The following is an 11222-nucleotide window of genomic DNA, read 5'->3' as shown; positions in this document are numbered from 1 at the left end:
GAAGATTGTAATCGTTGCCAGATGGACTCTCAGAGAGGATGTGGCAAGGCCCTGGTACCTGAGCTGTAGGAGATGGTCGTAACCGGGTCTATGCCCCTTTGTTGAGCCTACAACACAAACCTTTTCCATTTGGCTTCATAAAGGGCCCTGGTAGATGGTTTTCTGCTTTCTAATAAGACCCTTTGGACTTTGAGAGAGCATCCCCATTCTATGTCAGAAAGCCACTTAGGTTCCAAGCTGCACGGTGGAGGATCCCCAAGTTCGAATGGCATAGAATCCCGTGCCCTAGATCTTGCGTGAGCAGATTTGAGACTATAGGTAGTCGCTCCAGGTCCACTACTCACAGTTCCTTCAAGGGAGAGAACCAGTGTTGGCGGGTCCACATTGGTGCTATCACGATGACCCTTGCCCTGAAATGCCGGACCCTGACTAGAGTGTCCTGTATCAGTGGAAAGGAAGGGAATGCATACAGTAGCAATTGGCCATTGTATATGGAGAGCGTCCCCTAGGGAGCCAATTCTCTGCCCCCTGAGGTAGCAGTAGTTCCTGTACTGGGCACTGTCCCTGGATGCACACAGATCCAGAAGGAGATAACCCCACCTTCGGAAAACCTCCTCCAGAATATACCTCCTTATCATCCACTCGTGGACTTGAAAAGAGTGACTGAGTCTGTCTGCTAAATTGTTGCTGGACTCTGGAAGGTAGGTAGATTGCAGGTAAATGTTCTTGGGTATGCATAGCTCCCAGAGTTCGAGGGCCTCCCTGAACAGAGGGGAAGAGCGAGCACCCCCTTGTCTGTTGATGTAGTATGTGGCTGAGGTATTGTCGGCCAACACCTCCACCATCTTGTTCTCTATCGGGGAAGAAATGCCTAACATGCTAACCCAATTGCTCTGAGCTCCTTGACGTTGATGTGCAAGGAATTCTCCCTCATTGACCATAGGCCCTGTGTCCTCAGGGTCCCCAAGTGGGACCCACACCCAATGTGTGATGCGTCCGTCACTAATTGCACAGATAGGGCCTGTTTGGTGAAAGGGACTCCTGCACACACTATGTCCTCCTGAGTCCACCAGTCCAACGAGTGAAGTACTGAGTTCGGGAGGGTAACCACCATGTCCAGTGGCTGGTGCACTGGGTTGTGAGTGGTTCTCAGCCAGCCTTGGAGTGTACGCAGCCTCAGTCTGGCGTGTCTCACGACATACATGCAAGCCACCATATGTCCCAGTAGGCGCATACAATTACGGGCAGTAGTCAAGGGAGACCTCTGAAGGTCCATAATCATTACACGCATAGTCTGAAACCTTTGAACTTGTCTGGAACAGGTTCCACCACTCCGAGGTGCAGAAGCTTTGCAACCTCCTGCTTTCACAGTGTTTTGTGAGAGGGGTCCCTGAAGAAGGAAGGGGAAGAGCGAGGGGTGGGACAAAGGAGGGAGGGATGGAGAAGGGGATCGAATAACCCCATGCTACGAGGTCTAAGACCCAATGGTCTGAAGTTACGGAGGACCAGGCCTGGTAGAAGCAGGACAAATGGAAACCAAAAGGGGGTAACTGAAGTGAGAGTGATGTGCTGTCCTCGACCATACCCTCAAAATGAGGGTTTGGGGTGCTGGCCCATGGACATGGTATGCCCCTTATCTTGGCCCGATCTCGAGCCCCTACGTCTGTTTCTAAGCGGGTCATTCCGTAAGTAGTTACGGCCCCTCCATCTACCACGGTCAGGGTAGGAATGGTCTCTCTTAAGGTCTGGGGTTGAGGGGCCGCCTCAGGGGGCCAAGTGTGTGGATCCCCAAAGATTTTAGCATTGCCCTCGAGTCCTTTAAACAGTGTAATTTCAAATCGGTGAGGTCTGAAAATAAGCCCCTTCCTTCAAAAGGCAGGTCCTGAAGGGAGGTCTGGACCTCAGGAATAATGCCCAACACCTGTAACCATGCACTCCTTCTCATTACAATGGCAGTAGCCATTGTCCTTGCTGCCAAGTCGGCTGCATCAAGTGCTGCTTGCAAGGCAGTACGCGCCACGGTTCTGCCCTCATCCGTCAGGACCCCAAACTCTTGCCAGTCCTCCTGTGGCAAGCGATCTTTGAACTTGTCCATAGCGGACCATGTATTAAAAGCATATCTCCCCAACATAGTCTGCTGGTTAGCTATGCGTAATTGTAGACATAGAATAAGTCTTCTTCCTAGGAGGTCCAATTTCTTGGGTTCCTTGGCCTTACGGGTAGGTCCAGGGGGACCCTGTCCTTCCCTCTGCCCCGCTGCCTGGACAACTAAGGAGCCTGGAGGAGGGGAAAGAGAGGGATGAAAGAACAGATACTCATGCCCCTCCTGGGAAACGAAATATCCCTCCTGGGAAACGAAATATCCTTTGGCGTGGGAGGAATGGAGGCCGGTGTCAACCAAAGTGTCTTCACCAGCTTATCCACCGTTTTGATCAATGGCAATGCCACCCTCCCGGGAGTATTTGCCGAGAGGATGTCCACCATTGGATCTGCCTCATGTACCTCCTCCACCTCTACTGACAAGTTTGCTGTCATGCTCCTCAGGAGGTCTTGTAGAGCCCTTGCATCCATCGACAGTAACGATGGGGCTGGATCACCTAGGGCCTCATCAGATGAGGAGTCCCTTGAGATGGGATGGTCCTCCACCTGCTCGTCCACCAGTGGCCCTGGCTGCAATGTCGGGGATACCTGCATGGGCTCGGGGGGTGGTGGGGGGAGGGCGGGAGATCTGGTTGCCACTTCGCTCTGAGTCACCTGTGGTCTGGAGGTAACCGTGGACGTTGACTTATCCATCTCAGACACAGGAGCTCTATGTAAGGGTGTCGCTGATGGGGGACTCCCTCATCTTGACAACCCTGAGATGGATGCCTTGAGGGGTAGCCATTGGGCTTCATGGTCGGCCCTTGGGCTTGAGGGTCAGCTCATGGAGTCCAAAAGGGCCACTGTTGAGACGACCAGGTGTACTGCTGGGCCGGGTCGACACCGACCGCCCTGTGGCGTGAACAGGACCAGTGACTCCATCTTGACCTGTAGGAGGACCTCCCTGACCTCAGGGACTCTGCATCCAAGTCACATGAATATTCTGAGGTCGACCAAGGAGGGGCACACGACTCCTGTTCCCTCTGATGCTGGGCCATAGCCCATGGTTTCCCCCGAGTGCCATGACTGGTGCAGGGCATTAAAAGGGGCGCGTCGGTGCCGCGTGCACTTGCGGTGCTGTCTGCACTGGCAGACCTTGCGAGGGCAGGGCGCTTGGAGTCCCCACTACTGACCACACTGGTGGGACCAGTGCCAGGGATGACGTAGGCATTGGCCGGTCCAGAAAGGGCACCGATGCCGCCTTCATTGGCGCCAACATCTGGGCCAGCACTGAAGCTGAGGCCGGTGCCAGCGTCGGTACCAGTTGTGGTTCCGTAGTTGATATGAGTGCCAGAAGAGCTGGCGGTGCTAGAGCCTGCACCAGGGTTGGTGCAACATCCCAGAGAGGGGCTAGTGCCAGAGTCAGTACCTGGGCCGGTGCCAGCATCTGTGCCAGGGCCTGTGCCAAAAATCAATGCCGGGATCGATGCCAGGGTCGGTACTTGGGCCGGGGTCAGAGATGGTGCTAGGGCTGGTGCTAGAGCAAGTGCCAGAGATAGTACCGATACAGTGATGGGTGGCACAGGCATTGTTGGCTCCAGCACTCCCGGTGCTGCAGCAACAACCATTGATGGGTGTCCATGCGCCCAGGTCATCTGAGGGCCCAGTACCCATAAAGACGGTAAGGATGTCATCGGTGCCACTGACTGTGCCGGCCAATGCACCGTTGAGCTACTCGGTACTGGTACGGAGAAGGCTGACGTGTCTGGGGTGGTAAGCGCCATCAGGTCGTGAGCCACATGAAACATGTCCGGCATCGACGGTCTCAGGTCCCACAGGACTCCATCGGCCTTAGCCATTACAGAAGCGTGGCCATGCCCAGACTCTGTGCGAGTCTGGCTTGGAGCCTTCATGGCCACGTGCCCATCCTTCGGGCGGACTTTGTGGCCTGTCCTGTGTGGGGGGGAGGAGGGGGAACATCCCTCCCCTCCTTTGATCTCCTCTAAGAAGGAGATTGTGAATGGTGCAGGGAAGGCTTAGCCTTAGTCTTAAGCGGCGCCATCGAGGCCTCCCGCACCGAGGGGGGGGGGGGGCACTGCGTACTGACTGGGCCTCTTCCCGTGCCGGCAGTTGGGAGAGTAGACTCCATGAGAAATCTCCAGCCTAGAGTTCCTCTCCCTTCTTGTCTACAGCTTAAAACTCCTGCAGATCTTACAGGCTTGCATGCAATGTGCCACACCCAAGCACTTTAGGCAGGAGTCGTGCGGCTCCCCGCAGGGCACAGGTTTCAAATAGGACACACAAGGCTTGAATCTATGTGGCCCTGGCATCCCCTCCCCAGCAGGGAAGAGGCAAAGAGGAGGAACAAAGCCCTCTTGTCACTAAATATTTACACTCTAAATACTATATCTAAGTACTATTTACAAACTAACTAGGTGCTAACTACTCTACTGAAGAAGCAATGAAAGCTAAGGAAAGACTAAAAATCTTATGCTCCAGCTGCCGCATGGGCAGTAAGAAGGAACTGAGAGGTGGGGGGGGCCAGTAGGGGTATATATGTATCGTTATACCGGCGCCACTCCAGGAGGCTCCCTAGCTGGCCCTATGGATACTGCTAAGGAAAAAAAGCTCCGAGATCTGTGCACACGGCATGCACACATCTGACTGGAATTGACATGAGCAAGCACTCGAAGAACTAACTATTAACTTGGGAAAGGAAAAACCATGAACAAGAACCTAACAACAAATACATTATACGTAATTATCTAAGGTATAACACAGAGCTCTGCTGTGTTCCACCCAAACCGGGAGCGGCTGAGAAGGAACTGACAGACGATTGATGGCGTATGTGTTGGCACATTCGCTATGGTGCGGGCCGTGCTGTGCCGGCACCTGGGGGAACGGGGGGAGGGAGTGGGTACTGTTGCTAAAAGTTCCTATTCCTATTGCAGGAGCACCAAGACATCTATAGTGGAGCGCCCATAGTGACACTCCTTGAAAAATGACAATTAAATGATAGCTATTCACCATGACCTTTGGTAAATTGTTCCAATGGTTAATTGCTCTTATCTCCAGTCTGAGTTCATCTAGCTTCAGCTTCCAGCCATTTGAACATGTATCTTTCTTTGTTAGAGTGAAGAGCCTATTATCAAATACTAGGGAAATGACAGTTTTATCCATTTAAGTAACTGGGACAGCCTTTCCTTTGACAAGCTTTATTATTTCCCCTTTCTCGACCTCCCCCCTCCCCCGCTCTGCATATCACAGTAGGGACTTGTAATTTGGCAGGACAGTGGCCTCAGTGTCAGGGATGTATCTTGCTGTCCCAGTGAAAATCTGCCAGAATTTGGACCAATTATAAGTGTTTGAAAAATTGCAATTTGGACATACTCAGAGATTTTTCTGGTTTTTGGCAGCTGATCCATAAAGATTCTGTCCCTACTCAGTATGGATTAGCCCAGCATTTTGAGCAGCACTCTCCCTGAAATTGTTGTTCTGGGTTACTGCGGACAAGAGCAAAGAACCTCTTTCTTCCTTGCTTTCAATGATTCCCCTGATGGATATGTTCCCCATCCTATAAGATGCATCAGCTATGATCTGCATCATGGGCTGAGTTCGGTGGAACGCACCCAAGCTAAAAGGTTAGCTGGTGTGGTCCATCAGATCAAAGACTTGACCACTCTTGGTGGCAGACACGTGTCTGAACTTCGCGTCTGATGCGAGTATAAAGGGAGGCCAGCCAGTGCTGGAAGCACCGTAGGTGCAACCTTGCATGAGCTATTACATGTGTGGTAGCCGCCATAAGCCTCATGAGTTGGAGGCAAATAAGTATTCAAACAATGGGGCTTGTAGCAAGAATCTGTATGAGGTCCTGAATCATTTGGAATCTCTGTAGTGGCAGACAGGTCCAGGCTGTAGATGAGTCCAGATGAGCACCAATAAATTCTAGAGATTGCGGTGGCATCAAGGAGGATTTCTGGAAATTGATTATAAGACCCTGAGATTTGAAGTCCGCTCTTGTCATGTCGGTCGATTGGACCATATCTGCAAAGGATGGGCCTTTGATTAGGTAGTTGTCAAGACAGGGGAATATGGCGATCCCAGCTGAACGTAGGTATGCTGAGACAACTGCTAGTGTTTTGAAAATACCCTGGGTGCCAAAGGGCAAGACGTGGTACTGAAAATTACTGATTCCGACAATAAATCTCAGGAAACACCTGTGTACCAGATGGATTGTGATGTGAAAATAGGCATCTCGTAGGTAGAGGACTGAGTAGTACCAACCATGATTGAACGCCGGTATGATAGATACCAGAGTCACCATCTTGAATCTCTCTGAAAAGTCAGTTGAGTTGGTGGAGGTCTAGGGTAGGCCTCCACCCTCCTCATCTCTTCTGGGTGAGGAAATAATGGGAATAAAAGCCCTTACCCCTGAATTCTTCAGGTACTTATTTCAAGAGGGTCTCGTGAGAGGGGTCCCTGAAGAGGGGCAGGGAGAGTAGAGGGCGGGAGGGATGTGAAGGCAATTCAATAGCTGAATGTTACTAGCTCTAAAACTCAGCAAATTGGTAGTGATGGTGGCCCACTGTTGCTGGTATGGTTTCAGGCGGTGGTGAAAAAGATGTGAGCATCGTTTTGGTGGTGACCAATAAGTGGGTTAGCTTGCAGGCCATCAACCATTGTGCCAAACCTGCAGCCGGTTACTCTGCTGGTTGAATCCCCTATGCAGAGGTGCCAAGTACGGGAAGACTCAATGTCTTTGGTACGGGGTGCAGCGTCTATGCCAACAGGGAGACATATACATGCCTAGTGTTCTCAGCGTCATTTTCGAGTCCTTGCTCGTATGGAGGATGTCAGTTTTCTCAGCAAAGAGAGTTTTTGCCTGTCAAAGGGGAGGTCTTCCACTTTGGCATTCAGGTCTTTAGGAACCCCTGCTGACTGAAGCCATGAAGCTCTACATATGACCAATGACGTTGCTGTACAGCTGGCTGCTGTGTCTGAGAAATCCAACGCAATCAAGAGGTCTGTATGGGATGATGCATAGCCTTCCTAGACAATGGATTTTAGTATTTGTCGCTTGTTGTCTGGCAAACGCTTGCTCCATAAGCGTGGTTAGTTTGGCATAGTTGTTAAAGTCATGGTTGGCCAAGAGGGCTGCGTAATTGGCCATTCGAAATGTCAGTGTCCCAGAGGAATAGACCTTTCTACCAAAAAGGTTGAGCCTCTTGCTCTCCTTGTCCGTTGCAGTATTTCTGTACTGTGGTGCCTTGGCTCTTTGCTGTGTTGCATTGACCACCAATGAGTTAGTTTGGGGATGGGAGAAGAGAAAATCCACCCCTTGGCAGGGATGAAATATTTCTTGTCCGCTCTTTTATTGGTAGCGGGGGCAGAGGCCAGGGTCTGCCAGAAGTCACTGGCTACCTCAAGAATAGCTTTGCGATGGACAAAGCCACCTTGGATTTTTGAGAGGACTGTAAGTTTTTGAGGAGATGGTGTTGCTTCTCTTGCACCTCCATCAATTGAACCTCTTGACTGACTCCTACATGCTTGAAGAGGTCCTGAAACTGCTTGAGGTCATTGGTTGGTGATGCATCCCCTGGAATTACTGCCTCATCAGGAAGAGGAAGATTGGTCTGTAGGAGAAATGCCTTGTGGCTGTTCATAATCGGACAGCTGACCTTCCTCAGGGTCAGACTGTTGTGGCAGAATGGATGTAGTTTGCGTAGGAGTGGGAGGGCGCGTATCAGCTGGAGCAGGAGACAGCATATGGCATTATCTGGAGTTGGAATGATGGCAGCAAGGTGACCAATGTCGAGAGTGGTTCGGTGACATATACTAGCGCACCATACGAGGGTGTTCATAATAAGTGCAGTAGCTACGGTGATGGTCGTTGTAATATCTAGAAGGGGAGGAGTGCCTGGAAGAAAAGGTGCTCCTGTGATCGTTGTGGTAAGTGGCATATACTGATAGCATTGGACCCATAGGTGACCTGGAAGCGGCCCTTAAAGGAGGTGGAGAAACTGAGATGTGTCAATGGAAACGGTACGAGTGGGAGCATGGTATCGGAGAGTGGCATGATGCTCAACTGTAGTATTCCCTGGAAGTGTAATGTCACAGAGCATCAGTAGGTTGGGCTGATGGCACCGGTGAGGGAGAAAGCGGTGCCGGGGAAAAGGTGATGGGCTCCGAACTTAGGGAGGAAGCAGCGATCCCATCAGTTTTAAACTAAGCCTTAGTTGATGCCGACAATGGTGCTGGTGCTGCAGTGGTACATTTGGCAGCAGGAGTTCTTGCTGGTGCCACTGGCGGTGCGGAAGATGATGTTGGTGCCAACAAGGGTATCGGTGCAGGCCTCTGTGCTGGACTCAGATCTAGTACTGCAGCTGAAGTGACAATGTGGTGGCAGGACAATGTGATGGTGAGGTGAGGCAGGTGAGTGGGTGGCACAGGGGGCAGGTGTGGGGTTGGGTAGGACATGGGATGACCCGGTGGGCACCAGCTGAGGGGGCCGAGGGAGGGAGGGATGCAGCACAACAAGCAGCCTCACTGCTGGCAGCATCTCCCGTTTCTCTTTGTCCCCAGGCCCAATGTGCCGCTTGGAGCCTCTCACAGCTCATGGTTTAAAAAGGAGAAGATATAACTACGCCATGCCAGGATCTCCTGGCTTCAAAAAAATGTGACGCTTGCCAGGAATCCATGACTTCTCCAGACAGGCACTCCTGCTGTATGTGTTGCCTGGGGGAAGGACACATTCCCCAAAAGTGTCCTCACTGCTCTAAGCTAACCACTAGAGAAAGACGAGACAGAGAAATGAGGGTTTGGATGCTGTTGTTTCACAAGGCACTACAGCCCTCACAGCCAGCGCTTTCCCCACATCGTTCAGACCCAATAAGGGCTGAAAAACATAGGGCCGCATCACTTAGGTCTTGTTCCTCAGGCAAACGAAGGGCCTCCCTGGCACAATCCCTACCACCAAGTTGCGTACACACTGGTGATAAACCGGGCACCCATGATAAACCAGAGATGCAGCAATGAAACCACGCCGCAGTATACTGGTTAGATAATGAGACTATTACTACTAAAATAACTAAACTAACAGCAACTAACTAACTAGACTTTTTATTCTTGTTCTGATAGGATAAAAGGAGAGAGGGAGCTCACTCCGTCTGTGACTGAGGGCAATTAGGAGCAACTGACAGGAGCTGGATCATGAGTTGCCACCCTCACCTGCCAGACAGGCTGTCCCCAGGACACAGGAGCAGCGCAGAGCCCCAGCCTGCGAGCTGCTCATACCAGGCACAGGTCTGCATGGTACTACTGTTGCTGCCAGCTCCCCACTGCACCTGCTGACTTGATGGGGAGGCACCAAGCCCAGCCATGACCCCGCGCCAATGATAGCATGAGTGGAGGGGCCACCCAACCTGGCCCACCAGGCCACCTGCTGCTGCACCTGCTCCCACCAAGGGCGCAGTTCCCATCAACTCAGTCTTGCTCATTCTGGCATATTCTAGAAACTTCTCAAGTCTTTCAGTGTATCCTCAAATGTTCTCTGACAGCATAATAAACACCTATGCTTTTTGAATAGTTTACATTAGATTTAGATTTGTCACTCATGTAGGTAATTACAGACTGCAATCAAATCACTCCTTTTCCTCAGAACTCTGCAAACCCATGGATATCCATGGATTATTTCTGCAGATGTGGAAATCGATTTTGTATCCATGTAGGGCTCTACTCATACTGCTCTGTATTAAGATAAATAGATTGAGCTCTTTGAGTCAGTCAGTATAAGGCACATTTTCCTCCTTTAATTATTGTTGTGGCTCCTTTCTGAATCCTGTCCAGTTTTTCAACAAAATGCAGGACAATGTAGCACTTTAAAGACTAACAAGATGGTTTATTGATGATGAGCTTTCGTGGGCCAGACCCACTTCCTCAGATCAAATAGTGGAAGAAAGTAGTCACAACCATATATACCAAAGGATACAATTTAAAAAAATGAACAAATATGAAAAGGACAAATCACATTGCAGAACAGAAGGAGGATGCGGGGGGGTGGGAAGGGGGAGGAAGGAAGGTAAGTGTCTGTGAATTGCTGATATTAAAGGTAGGGAGAGTGGGATGTTTGTGAGTTAATGGTATTACAGGTGATAATTGGGGAAACTGTCTTGATAATGGGTGAGAAAGTTCAAAGACTTGTTAAGTCCCTGGTGGTAAGTGTCGAATTTTAACATGAATGACAGTTCAGAGGATTCCCTTTCAAGTGCAGATGTAAAAGGTCTTTGTAGCAGAATGCAGGTGGCTAAGTCATTTAGAGAGTGTCCTTTCTGGTTAAAGTGGCAAGAAACTGTTTTCTCTTTGTGATCTTGTCTAATATCTGTTTTGTGGGCATTAATCCTTTGGCGAAGTGTCTGAGATGTTTGTCCAATGTACATAGCAGACGGACACTTTCGGCACATGATAGCGTAGATTATATTTCTGGATGCGCAGGAATATGTGTTCTTGATCTTATAACTCACTTGGTTAGGTCCAATAATGGTATCAGCAGAATGAATATGTGGACAAAGCTGGCAACGGGGTTTGTTGCAAGGGAAGGTACCAGGGTTGGTATTAGTGTGGTATGTCCTGTGGTGGTTGGTAAGAATCATCTTGAGGTTAGGTGGTTGTCTATAGGAGACTATGGGTCTGTCTCCCAGAGCCTCTTTGAGTATGGTATCCTGTTCCAATATAGGCTGTAGTTTCTTGATAATGTGTTGGACAGGTTTAAGTTGGGGGTTGTAGGTGATGACAAGTGGTGTTCTATTGTTGGTTTTCTTGGGTCTGTCTTGAAGTAGATGGTTTCTAGGTATTCGTCTGGCTCTTTCAATTTGCTTTTTTGTTTCTCTGGGTGGGTAGTTGAGATTTATAAATGCTTGGTAGAGATCCTGAAGCTTCTGGTCTCTGTCAGTGGGGTTAGAGCAGATGCGGTTGTATCGAAGGGCTTGGCTATAGACGATGGATCGTGTGGTGTGTTCTGGATGGGAGCTGGATGCATGTAGGTAACTGTATGAGTCAGTGGGTTTTCTGTAGAGAGTGGTGTCTAATTTTCCATTGTTGATTTGTACGGTGGTGTCCAGGAAGTGGATCTCTCGTGTAGAATGGTC

Source organism: Pelodiscus sinensis, chromosome 16, assembly GCF_052426305.1.
Source record: "Pelodiscus sinensis isolate ZL-2025 chromosome 16, ASM5242630v1, whole genome shotgun sequence".
NCBI classification, from domain to species: Eukaryota; Metazoa; Chordata; order Testudines; family Trionychidae; genus Pelodiscus; species Pelodiscus sinensis.
This window is presented reverse-complemented; position numbering follows the sequence as displayed.